Genomic DNA, 20,311 nt, shown 5'->3' with positions numbered 1-20,311 from the left:
AAGTTAACGTCACACGGACATAAAATAAATAAGTTATTGCACTTATTCATTTGATAACAGTAGTAAAGGGTGGTGATATGGCACCCTGGTAATGTTACTAAAATAGATTATCTAGAGGATTATGGCACCCTATGGGATTTTAACACGGGGTGCAATGTCATCATTCAGGAAGGTACAATAATTTTACTAGTAGATTATAGCACACTATGGGATTTTCATACGTTAAAGTAGTACTGTAACCGTTTATTTAGACATTAACACACCAATGTACTGCGGCATAGATCAGGCAGTAATGACTGAAGGACAGGGGTTAGAATCAGAAACTAAACCTGGTCAGACTGAAAATGAAAACAGTGGAACAATGTCGGAAGAACTTGTAGACACCCATGTCGCTCCACAGCGTGTTAATAGTGTAATAGTTTAAAAGCGTGAACCAAGGGGCGGAACCACTTGAAGCTGTGACTGAACAACTGCGCCAAAGAATCAGAGAACTTGAGGCTGTGTTTAATCGCAAAATGAAGACTTAATGCGTAATCGAATTGACAAGAGAAACTACGAAGCTACCCTCGAAATGCTAGCCAGAGTCAAGACTGAAAAAGAAGTGATAGAAGAGAACAGAGCAAAGCTGTACACAGAAAAGTTGTTCTTCCAACAGCAAGCTGAAGGATTGATGGGTATAGGGAAAGGCTAAAAGACTATAACGGGCAACTTTTGAGCATACGTAAGGATACGAATGAAAAGGTGGGTTTTTTAATGTTCGAAGGTTTTTAAGGAAACTGGTGACTTTTTTCTTATCAATTATCAACATACGAATTTATTTCTTTGGAAATTTGAGAAAAAGAAACAACAAAATAAACATATGAATTGAAATTTTCGTCCTGTTTTACATTTTACACGAGATATGACTCATATACCTGTTATCTTGTCTAGGGTTTTCATGTAAACATATCCACCATATTACATATTTCCGTGCATTATGAATATCTTATTATCTATAATGTCCGACAGATTAAAGGATAATAGCAGTGTGTTTCTGGAAAGAAAAGTATGAAAATAAAAAGGAACGGCTGAGAGAAAATCGTTCCCAGGACTCGGGGTCCTTGCAGGTAATGCTATTATTTTTCAACTTCTTAACAAACGCGAAAGAACAACATGATATCGCTCTTACTTGTGCGGTCCCTTTCGAACTGTTTCTTCCCTTCGCGTGGCCTCTTATTAATTCTGTAACGATATGCAGACACAGTTATTGCTCTGATATTGTATTTTTTGCTTATAATACGCAAGCAGCTGTGATCGTGGAGAACAAAAACCTGAAATCATACGTAATTTGGATTCTCCCCGTCAGTCAAAGCGAAGGAGACACACTCTCCGTCAATCACCCACTGTTCTAAAGTGTAGAAACTGTTCGACTGTATTCGACCGATTGAAGCCTCATGAAATACAATGCAGGTTCCATCGGTCAGGTCCACAGCCTTGGAAGGTAAGCTTATTGACATACATTTTGACGGGTATTAAGATTGTTTGTAGGAGTGTTAAGGATGTCTTACTATTACCAATTTGTTCTTTTGAAGCCATTTGCCTCTGCCGAATGATTAAATTCGCTAACTTCTAATCACTTGCACCTCATATCTGTAGAATCAAGTCCCGTTCTTCTCGTCATTTGAGGAAGTCATGCAACTGGCTTATGGAAGGTCGATGACATGGTGCCAGATGATCCACATGCCTTAATTAGTGTCCGATGGGGCATCATAAAAGCTTTAACGTTACAGCGTCGGGTTGGCTTAAAACCCCAACAAACAAATCAGTTGTCAATCAATCCCTACTGTGATATGCGAGTTGGACACACACGCACGACCGCACGCACGCACAAAGATTGCCAATTTAATTTTCTAATTAATTTTAATAAATTATTTCATGTTTTCTTAGATTTGGAAGAAACAGTTATCTGGAATCAACCAAGACTTTGATCACGCGAATACACAAGGGTACATGTACTGACCGTGTTGTGGGCACGTCGGACTGAAAGAGCCGCCGGGATGTTTGAAACTCAAAGGTGACGATATGTCTAGCCCTGGCGAAGAGTGAAAAAGGACTCGCATGCAGAATGTGTTTCCGTGCGAATGACTTCAAACTTATTCTTGGAAAATACATAATTTGTATGGTTCAAGTAATTTTATAAAAACTGAACGAGCTGTGCGACAAACATATTTTGCATATACTTTATGAAGCAACCCGTCTGAAATATTTTTCCATTACAGCTTCTTTTTGTTGTTGGCAAATGCGTGGCTCTGGGGCTGTGTTTTTTTTTTTGGTGCTCTGTGCTTCCGAGAAATCTACCCTTACCTATTATCTTTTATAATTATTACTGAAACCTACGTTTTTTTTTTATTATGTTCTCGATATATGCGTTTGTGTATACTATTTCTTCTTTTAAGATACTCTGACGGAATGATCATTTCATAAATGATGTGAACATGCAGCGATTATGCCTTGAATATGCTGCGAACATATACATCCGCGGGAAATATATTCGCAGGATGTTCGCCGCTAGCAGCAAACGCGATGCAGTTGATTTGATGTTAGTTCGCGGGATATTCGCGGCAAGACCAGTGATCGCAGTTGGTTTACTCGCCACAGGAACTTTTCGTAAACTCCTCACAACACATCCACTTGAAAGGCTTTGATTTTATCAGGTAATTGCAGATCAATTTACATACAACTTTATCTGTATGGTCAAGGTAAGGGTACACCCCATTGCTTTGTCCCATGTTTAGAGTGAACACTGCCACTAATTACAGAAATTTATTCTTCAGATGTGCATTGTTGTTCTTTGGTAAGGTGAATATTTTAGAAAACTTACATTGATAAACATGATGCTTTTTACAAAACATTTGTTTTAGTTTTAAACTACGTAGGATAATTCAGAGATCTTAAAATGGAATAGATGAATCTGTTGCTAATACATCTGCAGCTAAATTGTCAGGGTTATGGTACTTAGTTTTTTCGCGGGAGGTCACAACAAGTGTACACATCAAACTGCAACATTTCCGGTTACGGTATCTATCCACATAAGTCGGTAGTTTGCATATAAAGCATTTAGTTCATGGTTAGAATGAAAAAAGGATTTTCATGCAAATTGGTGTTTCCGTTTGAATGACTTCGAACATGGACTAACAAGCAGATTTAGAGATAATTCTACTTAGTTAAGTTATTGAACAACGAACCGTTTCCTATGCTTAACCATTGAGGGTCCCATTGGAAAAAGGACATAGACTTTTATGGGCTATCCTGCATATATACATCTTCTTCAGTAAACTTCCTTTTTTCATTCCAAGTCTGACTAAAATGGGCTAGGTTTTATGTAGGCATAGGTATCTGTAAGCTAACTATGATTTATAAAATTGTTATTGCAGACCGTAATAAGTTATGTGCCAGTAAATGTGCTCAAGAAATTCTGTGATATATTTTATTGTGATATTTTATGCGATATGTATGAAATGTTGTGATAAAATATGATGTATTTATGCAAATAAATCTATCCATCATATTCTTCTTGTGTTAGTCCCTATAATTATTTAAACATATGTGTGTATATCATAAGGATACTTACTTCTGTCACAATTTGAACAAAAGTATTCCAATGTATCTCACGACATGCAAAGCCCTGGCGAAAAGTCAAAACGGGATTACAATAAAAATTTTGTTCCCTTACGTAGCAGAAGGGACATTTTGTTAATTGTATTTCTATGTGATCAGTCAGTTAAATAGTAGTGCTCTTTGGGTGCAACTACGTTCATTTTTTCCTGTTTCACTTTTTTCGTTATTTTCCTTTTAATATCCGAATGTTTCCTAAAGAACAGTAGGAATTTTCTAATTTTGCAGTAGCATAAAATGTAGTACACATATTATTGGTGAAAATGTGAAAATATAAGATGTTTAAGTATATGAAATTAAATGGAACGCTGTGAATACTACGGCCTTGGTAAGATGTGCTCCTTTATACAGCTACTGTCGTTAAGATCATCATTTTGCAAACATTTTCAGCCAAGTAATTGGGGATTTTTGGTTGAATCAATTGGGTCAAGGACACGTCGTTTAAGTGTTTATAAAGTAAGTGATATTCAACGCTTATTTCAAGTGCGAAATATAAACTATCATGATAAAGTGTTTTACTACTATTTGGAAAACCAAGTACGGGATCTGCATTTATCAATATTTAAACTTGTCTTGATGCATCAGTAATACAATTTCCAATACCAATACCAATACTAAAATGCTGAAATCTAAATCAAACATGTATAAGTATTAGGAAAGCGACCCTTTAAAGGAATACCAATCACTTTTGCATAAACCATAACCACCAGTAAGTAGCCGAACAAAAAGTATATGGAGAAAACCTTGGTTATAAATGTCTCATGATCCTCAGGGTTCATAAGCCGGTAGAGTTTTGCACATTTCTTACCGATTTAGGGTCATATTAGTTAGTCATATTAACGATTTTGCCTTATTGTGTAATTAAAATGCTTAACTGTATTATGCTGCCTCACTGGAATATCACGCCGTAGAACCCAGCCAGTCACATTATACTGACACTGAACTGACCAGTCCTAGAACCCTGTTCTTCATGCTAAGCGCCAAGCTAGGAAGTTACCGTTTTCACGCCTTTGTTTGACAAGGTCAGGGAGCGAACTAACAACTAGTTTTATCATGACAATTCAAATTTCTAAGTAATAACAGAATTTCGAGACAGCTTTGAATGTCAACAAAAATCAAGTGAAGGAAAAGGTGAGTTTCAATCTACCTTTGACTTTCAACCTACCTTTGAATTTTGGTCAAACTCGATGAAAGGAATTAAGATTCTTTTGAAAAAAAAAAATGAAATTCGATGAACATCGATGTAGTATTGCATTTTGCACCAGCTCGAATATCAAATTTCAAATTATCAAGAAACTGAATTTCGAGTCGGCATTAGTTCGAACTTCGTGCTAACTCGAAATTCAACACTGTAAAATGTTCCAGCTGGCTCCAGTTTACATTCCAGCTCGAAAATCGACGTTGTTCTTTTAATCAGCGTTTACTGGAAATACACTGTCAGCTTGACATTTTCGTCCGTTTTTGGAAATCTGACTTTTGATCTTCTTACTGGCTCGAATTTTTTATGCTCCTTGAAATTCAGCTTTACCGATATTTCGAATTTCGATCTTCTAACAGGCTTGAAATATAATTCAAGCTCAAATTCAGTTTCTTTTCGATTTTCGTCCATGCTCGAAGTTTCATACTGACTCCAATTTAACACTGGAAATTTGAGTTTATACGTTGAAATTTCGATTTTTCTTACTTTTAACAAATAAGAATTTCCATGCTCAAGCTGTTGTGAAAAAAAAACAAAGCTGACTGTAAACAAAGTTAGATTATACAGCTTCCACTGATTTAAAACTCGCTCCTCCGTGCAGTTTAGGGTACGGGAAGAAATCAGTCTTAACCATCAGATAACTTAAACTCCCTAAGAATTCACGGAAGTATACAAGAATGTTGGAGTACTGCAGATGTAGATGAAATACCTATACTCTAAACCCTTAAAAGGACGATTTTGTTCATTAGCTAGAAAACTGCAATTAATATGAAGTAACAGCTAAATAAATGTACATTATTAAGCCATTCACAGTACTTAGTCTTCAAGAGTTAATAATAACCCATTTTATTCCTTGTCAGATAGAAGTAGTTTAAACAGGTTATCCGTATTTTACTATATACTAGTATCTATGGGTAGATAGACAGACATTTTGTATATGCGAAAAAAATGCAATTTTCTTTAGAATTCATTAACCGTACAATCAAGATTCGTAAGAAAGACAAAAGTTATATTGAATATTATCAAATCGTATGCAAATCTCAGTAAAGAATGTGTTTTATTATTATTATTATTATTATTATTATTATTATTGTTATTATTATACGATTTTTCGTGGATCCATGAGCAAGGAGAACACTTTATCGGCACTACCAAAACAAAGATACTTTTAATAGTTTGCAGAACCTATGCATTAAGGCTGACAAAACTTTGAAAGACAGACAGGCTGACAAAACTGGCTAAAGTGTTTATTGAGTGTTTATTGTTTTTAGATAAGTCAAAACAATGTCTGTTGAGAATAGACTTTTTTTCATACAAGCGCAAAAAGATTGAACAAAATACCCAGTTAGAAATATGCTTGTTTTGTGTTATATATTCCACAGTAGCAAAGACTAAAACTGTTCAATGAACGGTTTCCGCATACAATCACTAACTTCTAATTGTCTTGTTGTTTTCAACCGATGGCACTACATGGGGTCCCAGAACAATTGTTCAGGTACACATGATCATAGTCGATTCCACATAGACTCCCGTGACTGACGACAAACTTTCCCGAACGTCCACTTATACCACAGTCATGATTCCAACCAATAACTCTTCTACCGAAACCTAAAATAGGTTGTCTCGAACACTTAACCTGAAAGATTTCAATGATATAGTTTTAAGGATGACTACCCGTAATATGCCTCAATTTCACCAAAAGCGTACATACAACTTGATAATGTAAGCTTTGAAAATGTCAAACGATAGAAATAAGGCGCATATTGACAAGTTATATAGTGACAGAAGTTCTCAAAAATTCCCTTTAGATTACCTCCCCTGATAATTTTGGTTTTTCATGAGTTATCTCCCCTGAAAACTAAAAAAAATTATTTTCTCCTTTTCCATACGGGGAATTTTATATTTCTTTTTGATATTTGTATCAGAATCATATCATGCAGCTTTCTGCCGCAAAATTTTCCTGAAACTCGAGTTCAAATTCTCATAATAAAAGAAATTATATTTTTCCCATAGGCATCAATGTTAACTTCAATACCGATTTTCTCTAAAAATGACAAAATTCGGAAAATCTCTCGGTGAAACGTTTTTAATTTTGAATGTCTTTAAAGTGACCAAATTTCATTTAAATATTACCATCCAGTTACAAGATATAAAATATGGCTATTACACCATGTTATCCTTAAGTTTGAATTAAACCAAGTTTTTGGTGGCTTAATGATTTCTCGGCTTCCTCGTATTATTGGACGCATAGATACAAATCCAAACTCACTATGATAGTGACCAACGCTGTCAACAAATGACTGTATGAATTACATCTCATTTACATTGATTAGAATAAGTTTTTGATATGTAACTTTTAACAGTAACGCTACATTAAACAAAAATTAAAATCGTAGCTTGTCCTAGACTGAGACTGATTCCTATGCAAGCACCTACAGAAAGAATAAAACTACAGTTTCTGCTATGTGAGACCTAACGCCCTTATCATTACTGTATTTGTAATCCACATAGTTAAAATTCTCTGATTTAGATGATATACAAATAACTATATGTAATCCACACGGTTACAGTTAAATTCTCTGATCTAGATGATGTGTAATCCTACCAGTTACGGTTAAAATTCTCTGATCTAGATGATATACAAATAACTATTTCTCTATCTAGATGATATACAATTAACTATTTCTCTATCTAGATGATATACAAATAACTATTTCTCTATCTAGATGATGTGCAAATAACTATTTGTAATCCACACGGTTACAGTTAAAATTCTCTGATCTAGATGATATGTAATCATACCAGTTACAGTTAAAATTCTCTTATCTTGATTATAACATCTATATCTGGGATAGATGGACCTATGTATTCTATTCAAAATATACAATTTTCATAGAGGTGCTAAATGTAGCTTTATCGATTTAGGAGAGTTACTCTTTACATTATGTCACCTTGAAGAATTATTCTAAAACTGACATAAGATGAAGAGAAAAGTAGGGGTTACGTATCCTCTAAGATACTTTAACTGGCACATTTGCTTACAGCAAAATCACATAAAAATCAATTTGCTGTGACCTGGTCATTTCTGCTCGTATCAAAATTGATTGTTACTGCCAAAAACAACCTTTTTCATTTTCCTACCAAAATGCCAAAACTACATTCACAATTAATGAATTTAAACAATAACTACGATTAATTCAGACATTATTAGGTCACCCCAGATGAAAAAGTAGCGTTCAATAATGTTTCTGCCATAACACGTCTAAATTAGTTGACACTTTAGTACTGTTAGGCCTATATCTAAGAAAGTGTTCTTCGACAGACGTGTTATGTTTAGACACCCATTTACACGAGATTTTACATGATTCCCGATTACCTGTGAGCCACGAAACGTAACATGAACTGTACCATAGCCAATCTGCTTAAAACGACAACTTGAACAATCGCATCTTGTAATCTTAATCTGGGTGATGGCCGGAGCCGGCGGCGCCATAACCGAAGCTAATATCACCAACAAAAGAAACAATATGCAATTATCCATTGCTTAACCTGAAAAAAGACAAGAAAATTAATGTATTGCATAAAGGTAACTGCAGTGATTGGGAATAAAGAAGTTATTCAATCTGTCATAAAGGAAACGCCCGGTAAAGGGCACGACAAATTTATAATTGCTGTAATAACCATACACTCAATTAAGCCAGTGGTCAAAGCTTCCATAAATATTTATTAAATTTCATTTCACTTATTCTAAAACTGACATAAGATGAAGAGAAAAGTAGGGGTCACGTAGGTACCGGAATTTCTAACGCTCGCTCGATATTAATTGTTGGCAATGTCTTTCATAATAATTCGAGTATATTCATAAAGTTAATGTTATGGTATTTAATACAATCTGTGAAAAGATCAACATAACCAAGCGACATAATAGCAGATTCGATCTGATTAAGTCTGTTCATGAGAGTTGCGCACATCCCTAGCACTGGCGTAAGCGGAATTCTATTACAGTAAAATGTCGACAAAATTAAGTGATTAGAAAATCAGAAAAAATACCAATACATGCCTAGAATATTTTTTTAAAAAAATGCGAATTTCGTAATTCATGAGGAAAACAAAATCATTTCTTTTATCCATTGTATCTTAGAAAATTAAATATAAGATCATATATCAAAATTCAATATCCTAACCTCTTAACCACAAACCCAAACAGTCAACTTATAAACGTAAAATATGGTTATATAATAAAGGGATTATCATAAATATAGAAACAATCTAAACACAACGGACTTGAACTCCATCTTAGATTGCGATAATCTTCATAAAACTGCCGATAAGATTGCTGATGTTGTTTTTAAAGCAGTTGCTGATAGCATTCCGAACAAATCGATCACAGTTACCCCTAACGATGTCCCATGAATCAATAAAGATGTTCGTATGGTGATGCGTAAGCGAAATCGGGCTCGTCAACAAGCAAAGTTTTCTAATAATGAAAGAGCATGAACAAACTTTCGCTGAATTAGAAAAGACACTACCAACCTTATCCGAAAAACAAAGAAGGAATACATAGAAAAATTAATAGATGAAATTAGTTTCGAAAATACTAATATTAAAAAATGGTGCAAACTTGCTAAAAAGTTCTCGAAAAAAAAATCTCCCCCAATTCCTACATTAAAGATACTGAAATATCATTAGACAAAGATAAAGGTGAACTACTTAATACTTTCTTTTGTAATCAGTCTACTTTAGATGACAGCAATTACACACCTCCTATTATACCTAATTCTACCCATTCCGTCTGTAACTGCCCAAGGTATTTGAGAGGCAGCTTCAATAATTGATCCTTCTATAGCAAGTGGCCCAGACCTTGTCAGCCACAGAATGACCAAAGAAAGCATCTAGGAACTAGCAGGTCCACTGTCATCCTTCTTCAACACACTTATCTCTAACTCAGTGTTCCCATCTTCTTGGAAATGTGCAAACATTTCTCAAATATTTAAAAAGTCTATCCCATCAAAAACAGCTAACTATCGACCAATATCTCTTCACAGCTGCCTAGGAAAACTAATGGAGCGTTGTATCCATAAGTATTTCTACAACTATCTTATTTCTAATTACTTTATCACACCATTCTAGTCTAGATTCGTTAAAGGCGATTCTACAACAAATCAGTTATCCTATCTCTACAATGATATTATAAAAAGCTTTAAACGAGGACAAAGAAGTCCGTGCTGTCTTGTGCGACACCTCTAAAGCGCGGCGTTTGATCGGGTGTGGTACCGGGGGCTCTTAACTAAGCTATCATCTATTGGAGCACAAGGCAGTCTCTTGAACTGGTGTGAACTTATTCTATTAGATAGAAAGCAACGAGTAGTTCTTGCTAATGCTTCATCTAATTGGTCTTCAATAAATGCCGGTGTCCCACAAGGATCTATCTTAGGGCCTCTTCTCTTCTTGCTCTAAATAAACGACATTGTTGTTGACATAAAATCCAATATTCGCATATTCGCCGACGACGTAAGTCTTTACATTGTCGTGAAAGGTCCTTTCACCTCTGCTGCTGCTCTAAATGAAGACTTGTCACGAATCAACTCTTGTTTCTTTTAATCCAGCCAAAACAAAATCTATTGTTTTCTCACGGAAACGAAACAAACCTTTCCATCCAACCCTTTTTATGGACCAAATCCCAGTAAATATGGTAAAAACACACGAACATCTTGGTCTCACTTTGTCTGATGACACCAAATGGTCTTCCCATCTTTCATCGTGTCTTAATAAGGCATGGCAGAGAATCGGAGTAATCCGATCGCTTAAATCGTACTTGTCAAGAACTAGTCTTGAGAATATATTTCATTCAGAAGACCACTCTTGGAATACGGAGACATCGTCTGGGATAACTGTACGAACGAGCCATAATTGATCTAGAAGCGGTACAGATAGCAGCAGGTAGAATTGTAACAGAGGCAACGCAATACTGCAACTCAGATTGTCTCTTGAAAGAATTAAACTGGGAAACTGTGTCTGAACGGAGGATAAAACATCGGCTAATACAGTTTTATAAGATAAAAAACAATCTTACTCCTACGTATCTACGAAATCTCATTCCTAGCCATAAAAATCAACCTTACAATCTCCGTTCTATTCACAACATACCTTTGATCCATACAAACACCCAGCCTTACGCATGTTCTTTTTGCCCATAATAATCCGTCGGTGGAACTCGCTCTCTCCAGATGTCCAAAACGCCTCTTCTCTTTCAGAATTTAAAAACAAACTTTCCATTTGTAAAAATAGCTCCAAACCACTCTTTAACGAAAGTACCAAATTCAGCATACCCGCTTACGTCTCGGATGCAGTTCTCTAAATATTGTTGAATCTCCTCTCTGCGAATGTGGTGCAGTTGAAACTCCGCTTCATTTTCTTGTTCAGTGTCCGAGGTTTCAACTCGCACGTCAACGGTACCTATCTGATCTCCCATGTGGTATCACAATTAATATTCTTCTTCATGGAGTCGAGCATCTTTCATACGAAAACAATTTAACAAACTAATCTTCCTACGTGTCCAGAGCTACATAGCGGCAACTAAGAGATTTGACACATGACTGGGGACGTTTTTGGTGACATTCTGCACTGCTTTTATCCCATTCATGACATCATAACCCATACCAAATCACAATTTGTTTCCTTTTTTTTTATTTCATATTCACCTCAGTTCTTAGTATACTAGTACGACTGCATACTTTACACACTTGAATAACAATGATTAAGTTATTACGTAATAAAATTACGGCAAAATGTAAACGTAATTATCTAAATTTTTGCAGAAGTGTCATACTTTCCGGTCGAATAAATGCAATGATAATTAGCCCAACTCTATCATGGAAATGAATTAATATAAGCATTTACTTGCTTGAGTTTATAAATGTATATTGCACAAATGTATATCCCAACTATGTTAATTGACCGATTGAAATAAAAGTATGTTTAAACTAACCTCTTAATCTTGTTAAATCATATTTGCTCGTTGAATAAAAACGCATCTGTGGTTGAAAGAGGTTGTAAGATAAATAAAATTGTATCACTGCACTTTTGGAAAAGGTTGTAATTTTTACATGTTCTTACGTATAAATGTGTGTGAAAATTTCATAAATATACTTCTGCCAAAACTACTGAGGCGTCGGTAGCATTTGAATTTTTTATATTGCATTTTAGCATATAAAAACAAGAGTACCGCAATGCAGAGCATATACGCTCGAAGGTATGTCCTTTGACCCCTAAGTGTGACCGGAGAGTAATATTAGAGGATGCGGGCAAAATTTAAAGAACTTGACTGTTGAAACCCAAAGGACAGGAACAATAAATGGATAAAATTCAAAAAAACGAAATTCTAAGGCCACAGAAAAAAATCTAAGTCCGCAAAAAGTCCTTACCAGGTACAGATATGTCAAAATACACTTAGAAATTGGAGGTACCATCCATGTTGTACAACGGATAAATGGTCTCGGTTGTTCCCTACTGCCAATAATAAAAAAGTTACATAATAAGTTATTTAAAGTAAAACAAAAGGGAAGTAATTTAAAAAAAAAGTATAAGTGAACAAAAAGGGATCTGCCGAATGAAAAAGAGCACTGCAATGCAGAGCAATATACACACGAAACAAAGTCATATGACCTTTGACCCCGTAAGTGTGACTTTCACCTTTAAGCGAGCCATCCGAAACATGCGCTCTGCACGTCGTCTTGCTTGGTGTGGTAAAGATTTGTGCCATGTTTCTTTGAAATCCTTCAAGCAGTTCAAATGCGGACACGAAACAAAGTCATGTGACATTTGATCCTTAAGTGTGACCTTGACCTTGAAGCGAGCCACCCAGAACATATGCACTGCAAGTCGTCTCGATGTGGTGAACATTTGTGTCAAGTTTCTTCGAAATCCTTCAAGGGGTCAGGAGTTACAGAGCGGACGCGAAATTGCTAACGGACAGATGACGGACAGACGGGGTATAACATAATACTCCCTTCGGGCGTATAACACGCCAAACAACTAAAGGGCCATTTAATGAAACCCTCAAAATCATCCTACCTTTCTAGTAATATCCTCCAATCGTTGTAGAAGCTATGTGTCTGAGCAGTAGTTCTCTCCGTATTTATACAATCATTGATATAGCAATGTGGGTTGTTCAAGGGTTACTTTCGTATATTTTCATGATCAAAATAATTACGCCTTTACTTATCAAACGTGTAATGTACTATTACATCTGTTCATAACTTTGAATTATTAAACAGTAACAAAAAGGGTAACACAGCCGACTTATGACGTAGTATGTCAAACGCGCCATAATCATAGTGGTCCCGGTCAACGTGTACGCACGTGCATTCTGATTTAGACGTCATATAGCAACGTCATTATAGCAACGTCAATTTGATACGACCTATCAGAGAGTGGTGAAGGCGTCAGACAGATACTATCAGAGATAAACGAAGAAATACAATCGATATGTGCATGGTTTTTGGGCAATACGAAAATATGTTCTATAATAATAATGAAGCAAAGTAAACGAAAGAGAAAACTGCGCATGTAAGATACCAAGGGCGGATCCAGGATTTTTGGTTAGGGGGCGCAACTAGGGGGTGGGGGGCATGCTCCCCCGGAAAATTTTGAAAATAGTGGATCCTTCTGGTGCATTCTGGGCGTTCTGAGGAACTTTATTAACTATTTTAAAAGGACAGGTTTTGTGACAAAAATAACCCAAATAACATGCTGATTTTATTCCAAGTTTTATGATTCATCAGAATTATTAGCATATTGTACAAATGGTAAAGAGCATTATAGGAGCTCATGCAAACTTTGTTGGATTTTTATTGTGCGAGCGTAGCGAGCAAGGAAAAAATGCATATTTTTTATCTTTTTTTACCAAGAACAAAAGACAAATTACAAATGCGAGCGTAGCGAGCGAGAAAAATACATATTTTATATTTTTCACCCAGAACAAAAGACAAATACATATGCAAGCGTAACGAGCAAGAAAAAATGCATATTTTGCAGTTTTTTTCACCCAGAACAAAAGATAAGTACCTATGCGAGTGTAGCGAGCGGGAAAAAACGCATATTTTGCACTCTTTTTTCATCCTGAACAAAAGATTAATACCTATGCGAGCGCAGCGAGCGGAAAAAAAATGCATATTTTGCACTTTTTTCTCCCAGAACAAAAGACAAATTACCTATGCTCCGGCGATTTTGGGGGGGGGGGGGGGGAGGTGGCGCCGGGTGCGCCCTCCCCCCTGGATCCGCCCTTGGATACGAATGGTAGCATGAGTATATTTCCATTTAATTTGTGTTAAATCCCGTGTGGATGCCTTCGACTATCTTTATATATCATACTTAAATGGCAACGCATATTTCTTGTTCTTTTCTTTCCGCGGGCATCATTTCATATACATCGCCAACATCAAAACGAAAAATTAAAATATCCGACAATAAATGAATGTCAGAAAATTATCCACACACGTACACACACATACATGTATGAAATGGGATAAAAGTATTTATATCACAAACGCTCGGTTTCTAGCACATTATGGTATTCGTCAATTATTTTAATCGTCACCCCTTTCGGTTTGTAATACAGTTCATTTTTTTTTTTTTTTTTTTTTTTTTTTTGGTATGATTAAAGACCACTTAATTGTAAAACAACATCCGTGTTTGTGGTTATTGTTTGCGTCAGATCAGACGTTAACTGTTCATTTGTCTTCACTTTTTGTTAACGATCATTACGTAAATGAATGCTTTCTTAAAATTTACGAGCATTTCTTTTTGATTTCCAAAAACTTGGTATATATATATGTAATTGAAAGATACAATATATCCACACTTTAAACACTTTAAAACAAAAGTTCTAAAAATATCATGGTGTTGACATTTAGACAATATTTAAAAATTTCAATGTGTTAACCAGTCGGTTATTAGGTAGAACGGTATTTCATGTGTACGTGTGTCATTTTTCGCATCCGTTTAGCGCTAGTAAATAATATTATTATAAAGGAAACGTTCGGGTCTACACGAAGAATTATCACCACTCGCTGAGCTCACTAAATGTTCACCGTAAAAATATTCATTTAGTGGTGAGCAAAGGTGAATTGACTTTTAACTACAGAACATGGAAATATTATTCATTCACAAATATAGACAAAGAAAAGTACGGGGGATATAGCAACAATAGAACCGCCCTTAAAATGCTAATGAGAGGTGCAAAGGATGGACAGCGTTCGTAAGAACCTTTTTAAAGAAAGGAAGTATAGAGGGCGGTTCGAGTGGACGCAGTGGTCCAGTATAACACTGACTGTCTGACTCCACTAACTGAATACTAAAAACACTGAGATAAGAGTTCCCTATGGGAGCTTTACACCTGGTAAGCTTAAGAACCAAAGAAGCTTCTGGAATTGGAAGTAGTCTCTAAAATTGCATTATCCTCCCACTAAAGATAACTAACAGTTTCCTGGGAGGTGTTTTTGATGGCGATTATAAGTTAAACGTCCACAAACATACAATAATAGTAAAAGAAACTGAAAACAAAGACTCAAGGAATGCAAATAACCAAAGCCTCGGACCACCGTCGATGCAAGCAACAAGTGTTTCGGGAAGAGCTGAAGAAATGTGAAGTGAATATTATAACAAATATTTCGCAATCAGTATCAGGCTTCTTCTTGTTTCAAATTATCAATTTGCTTTAGCTTGTAAATAATTCCCATTAAAAGACGGAACACCATACAACCCGAAGCAATGGTTCCAACACAGATTGGAATTTTTACTTGCAGATATACAATAGTTTTGCATGCGGAGACAGATATCCTTCAGCGAAAATTGATATCTAAGATCTGTCTCACTTAATTTTGGACCTCATTTTGGGTTGATATGAAGAAATGGAACGTAATCAAAGAACAAAAATTGTGTTTTTGTGAATTTAAAAAAGAGTCACCCTCAAGAATTCCAAGGATTTTTGCAACTATTGTTTGGGTCTCATGCAAGTCATAGCAGACAAGCTTTTTTCACATGGATACCATCATTGTAATGTTATTATAAAGTGTATATTCTGCACTTAAATGTATCCGTCATACAATAGATATTGGTATGGTGATGCTTTACAGCAGCCAGATAGATTAAAGTTAAGAAAGACATATACCTAATATTTTATACTCCCTTCTCATAAACTTGCAACAAAATACTTTGTTCGAGCATCATTATTCGTGCTTTGCTTGGCTAAACGTTGTAAATACAAACTTTGAAAGAAAAAAAAAACATTTTTAAATACTTCTCCGTTTACTTTAAACAGCTAGATGTATCATTTCTGCGAAATTAATAAAGCATTGAAACGACAATGAAAAAACATATTTAACATATTCGGAAAGGAGTAATAAATGTGTTACTAAGTAAATGATTTTAGAATTTTATAGAGTAGATATATCATTAACCGTGTGTGAATCTCTCGCAAAGTTAAACTCGCTCTATATCGATGCTGGTCAAATTCAAATGAGTTTTATAACCCCGAAGACACATGTGAAGTTTCAATTCAATATCTGCATTAGTTTTGCAGATAGTAACTTGCATGTAAAACTTTAACCAGGATTTTTTAAGTCCAAAAGGGGTATAATTTGCTCAAAATACATGTCAGAGTTATGGGACTTGATCCGGTGAGGTTGGTAATTGACCTAGAAAAAGAAAAAATATTTTTCAAAGCTATATGCATTTAAATGATAGCCATGTGTACTTGCATGCAAAACTTTAACCAAGGTGTGACGCCGAGGGTGAGTAGAATAGTCGAGCTAAAAAGGTTTCGTAACTGGTCAAAGAGAAATTGAAGTCTTTTTTCCTAAGAACTCGTTTATCCTATTTAATCTTATCACTAAACAATACTGTATGTTACTAGTGTTAAAAAATAACTCTTTAAGAGATGATTTTTACAATCTATTTTGATTTAGGTATTATGAAATAAAGTGCAACCTCTCCAGAACGAACACCGTTTTTTTTTAGGAGTTTAAGAGTTTGTTGCTCTGCAGAGGTTAATTTACTAAACAATCAATTAAAACATCTTCTTATATGTAGTAAGAAAATTGCACCAATAAACAGTAGGTTTGTGTGCTATTGTGTTATCGACGTTTTCGCTAGACTGATTTTGAAGAAAGTTGTTCATAAGGCAAGTTGTCATAATGGGAGGTTATGGAAAGAAACAATTTTGTTTGTATGAAAATGTTTCACTGCTGACAATCTATCTCAGTAATTTCTATCACATGGTCAATTAGAATGTACATGTCCGTGAAATCTGTCCATGTTATAAAGAACCACAAAACGCAAACTGTTTAGGAATTACTTTTTTGTTTTCATTTTTACTCATTGGAAAAATAATATAGCTGTATCGATAAGTTTGGTCAATGTCTGTTAAAAGTGATAATAATGAAATACAGTATGCTGTAAAACGTTCAAGCTAGGGCATCTCAGCCCGGCATGGTTTATTTATTTATTTATTATAGTCTCTTCACTGTACAGTACATCAATATACAACATAGGTCATAGAAACAATAATACAATGTACAATGTAATTCATGTATGAATTATAAGAGACTGAGATAAAATTGATTTCTACTATAAAAAGCCAGACATAATTTTAAAGCTCATATTTATTATTACTGGTATTACCAATAATTAAAATTCTATATTTACTATCTAAAATCTAGGAATTAGACATATAAGTACTAAAACAGTGCCATTTAAAAGTTTAAAACAATCCATTTATAATGAAAAGGAGATAGAACAATTGTTTACAGACTGTCCTAAATATCTACATTTTTTTGGGGGGGGGGGGGGGGGGGAGTTTAACGTCGCACCGACACAATTTTAGGTCATATGGCGACTTTCCAGCTTTGATGGTGGAGGAAGACCCCAGATGCCCCTCCGTGCATTATTTCATCACGAGCCGGCATCTGGGTAGAACCACCAACTTTCTGTAAGCCAGCTGGATGGCTTCCCCACATGAAGAATTCAACACCTCGAATGAGGCTCGAAACCACATCGATGAGGGGCAAGTGATTTGAAGTCAGCGACCACTCGGCCACGGAGGCCCCTAAATATCTACATTGGTACATATAAGACCATTATGTCAGTGTTATTGATACAGCTATTAAAAAGCTATCTGTTTTAAAATGTATGTTTTATCAAAAATATACTTTAACAAGAACTGTTTGTAAGACAGCACGTTCAACCTTTCTCAGTAAATTAGAGCTTTGTCCGCAAAAGAAACACTTTATAAAACTTTAAGCAGAACATTCTAAGTTAAAAAAGGGGCACAACCCTATCAAAATCCAAGATCAGATCTATGGGGATCGTCCCTCCTGGTGTAGACTGACAACAGATTACCATTTTAAGTTGCGAGTCTAACAAATTTATGAAACTTAAACCAAAAAATTATATGTTAAAAAGGGGCATAACCCTATCAAAATTGAAACCAGAATTATGCAGATTGTTTCTCCTGGCATAGAACTTGATAGTAAATAATTAATGTATGGTTCAAGTCCCAAGCTTTGATAATAACAGAGATGTTCAAATTTATCAAAAAACTTTTGACTAAAGAAAATTCTAACTTAAAAGGGGCATAACTGTGTCACAACTCAAGCCAAAGCCATGGGGAGTGTTTCCCCTGGTGAAGATCTTAGTAGTGATAACTGTTTTAGTTTAATCCTTGAAGGCAATAAAGACTTCTGACTTTATAGAGGAGAAAAAAAGGTACATGTATGCCCTGGCAATATATTTCTGTCAGTTTGCCAAATATCTTTTGAAAACTGGAACAAAAGTTATACGGACAAAGTGTTTCGTTAGTAATAGGCATTATAAAGCAATTTTGAAAGTTCTGACACAACGCTCAAACCAATCATACATGCGCAAATTCTTTAAGTTTTGGCTTAACCTCTTGGTTAATAGATGCTATCCGCACAAAGATTTCAGTATGGACAAGGTGGCATCTAGATTCCCCTGCCCACAGAATTTTTTCAAGGAGCGTATAGAGAATGAGTCAAACTTAGCCACCTTGCAAATATCATTCGTTGTTTAGGTCGTCTTATGACAGATTACAATTAAGAGCCGTTCAAACTTAACCAGTACTTCACCAGTACACTCTTCGTATTAACCTTAACATGTGTTTAAAATGGTATGTGACGTTTCCATGTCTTTTTCATACAGATTTGCAGTGTGGAGTTAACAACAACAGTGATTCAACAAACACTAAATTTTATTTCATAATTCATCTTACACAGGTAATTAATACATTTGTCTCTTATATTTAATGGTATTAGTATTATATTCTAATAGAAACTAAGGTATTGGCAAAGATTGTCATTTCCTTAACCAAAGTTACTGCAAGGGGTCCCGCTGCAACTGTTTAAATACACACGATCGTAATTTCTTCCACACAGTCGACCAGCCCCGTAACGGACTTCAAACTTCCCGTCAGATCCACTGATACTGCAGCTGTAATTCCAGCCAATAACTGTACGTGCCCAGTTCACAATGGCTTTCTTTGAGCAACTAACCTTTAATACATAAAACATTAGTAAAACTACAAATGTTATCAACTTTTAGAAACAGACGAAGAAATAAAATTTCGAGAAAAAAAACATATTTCGTAAAACTTTATGTTTTGTTAGGATAAGAGTCACACCATCACATTCAAGGACATATGGCGACTTTTCTAGCTTTTAATGGTAGACGAAGACACCATGTGACTATTCCATTATTGTTTCAGGCATCGGAGCCAGAGTAGAACAACCCACCTTCTATAAGCCAGCTGAATAGAGCTCTGATATGAAGAACACTACATCCTAATTTGGTTTCTTTAGTGCCGTTTTTCAACATTATTTCTGTTAAGTCACGGCGGACAGTTAACATAACGAGTGTTCCTGGATTCTAGTACAGTACCTACCTGGTCTCCGTGTATAAGAAATGGAGGAAAAAATGACTTCGTGTATTTTATAATTCGGAAAAAAAATGCCTTTCATTAAATCGTCTAGGAGAATGTACTACTTGCCCGGTAATCGAACACATGACCCAGAGATTTGTAGATCTACATTTTCCTTATTGATCTAAGCGGGCGGACTACATCCCAAGTGACCTTTCGACTCAACATCGGTGAAAGCCAAGTGATTTGAAGTTGGTGACATTAACTCAGCCACAGAGGTCCTCTAGATTTATGTACCTATTCAATTTTTCATATGACTTTTGATCTATCTGTTGATATGCATTAAAATATCTTTTTTGGAACACTGTTGCGTTGTTATATTTATCGTTTATCCCATTTGTATCAAAAAGAAAAAAATCACTTCCCTAACTGTTCAGATCCTTTCTCCACGGTCGCCTCGCAAATTACCCCTGATTATTATTATTATACCGGATTTATATAGCGTCCTTTTCATGATAAACACGTTC

General features: G+C 35.4%; 1 protein-coding gene and 1 long non-coding RNA gene across 5 annotated transcripts in view; both read right to left on the bottom strand.

Annotated features, from left to right (window-relative positions):
• Positions 1-6,091: 6,091 nt before the first annotated feature.
• LOC128555491 (uncharacterized) lies at positions 6,092-12,299 on the bottom strand. 4 transcript variants are annotated; one of them, XR_008370101.1, is made up of 3 exons: positions 12,277-12,299; positions 8,229-8,401; positions 6,092-6,488 (listed from the first exon to the last, which is right to left on the bottom strand). It is a non-coding gene; the product is annotated as an uncharacterized LOC128555491 (long non-coding RNA). The 4 variants fall into 4 exon arrangements; XR_008370098.1 differs by lacking the exon at positions 12,277-12,299 and adding an exon at positions 11,841-11,960; XR_008370099.1 differs by lacking the exon at positions 12,277-12,299 and adding an exon at positions 11,554-11,719.
• A 6,801-nt stretch (positions 12,300-19,100) lies between these two features.
• The window catches only part of LOC123525464 (lipoamide acyltransferase component of branched-chain alpha-keto acid dehydrogenase complex, mitochondrial-like), a 42,132-nt gene continuing 40,921 nt past the window's right edge, over positions 19,101-20,311 (bottom strand). The window contains exon 13 of the mRNA XM_045304525.2: positions 19,101-19,419. The gene's annotated coding sequence lies outside the window, so the exon portion shown is untranslated. The remainder of the gene's footprint in view (positions 19,420-20,311) is intronic.

The sequence above is a fragment of the Mercenaria mercenaria genome, chromosome 3 (genome assembly GCF_021730395.1).
Source record: "Mercenaria mercenaria strain notata chromosome 3, MADL_Memer_1, whole genome shotgun sequence".
Lineage (NCBI taxonomy): Eukaryota > Metazoa > Mollusca > Bivalvia > Venerida > Veneridae > Mercenaria > Mercenaria mercenaria.
This window is presented reverse-complemented; position numbering and strand designations above follow the sequence as displayed.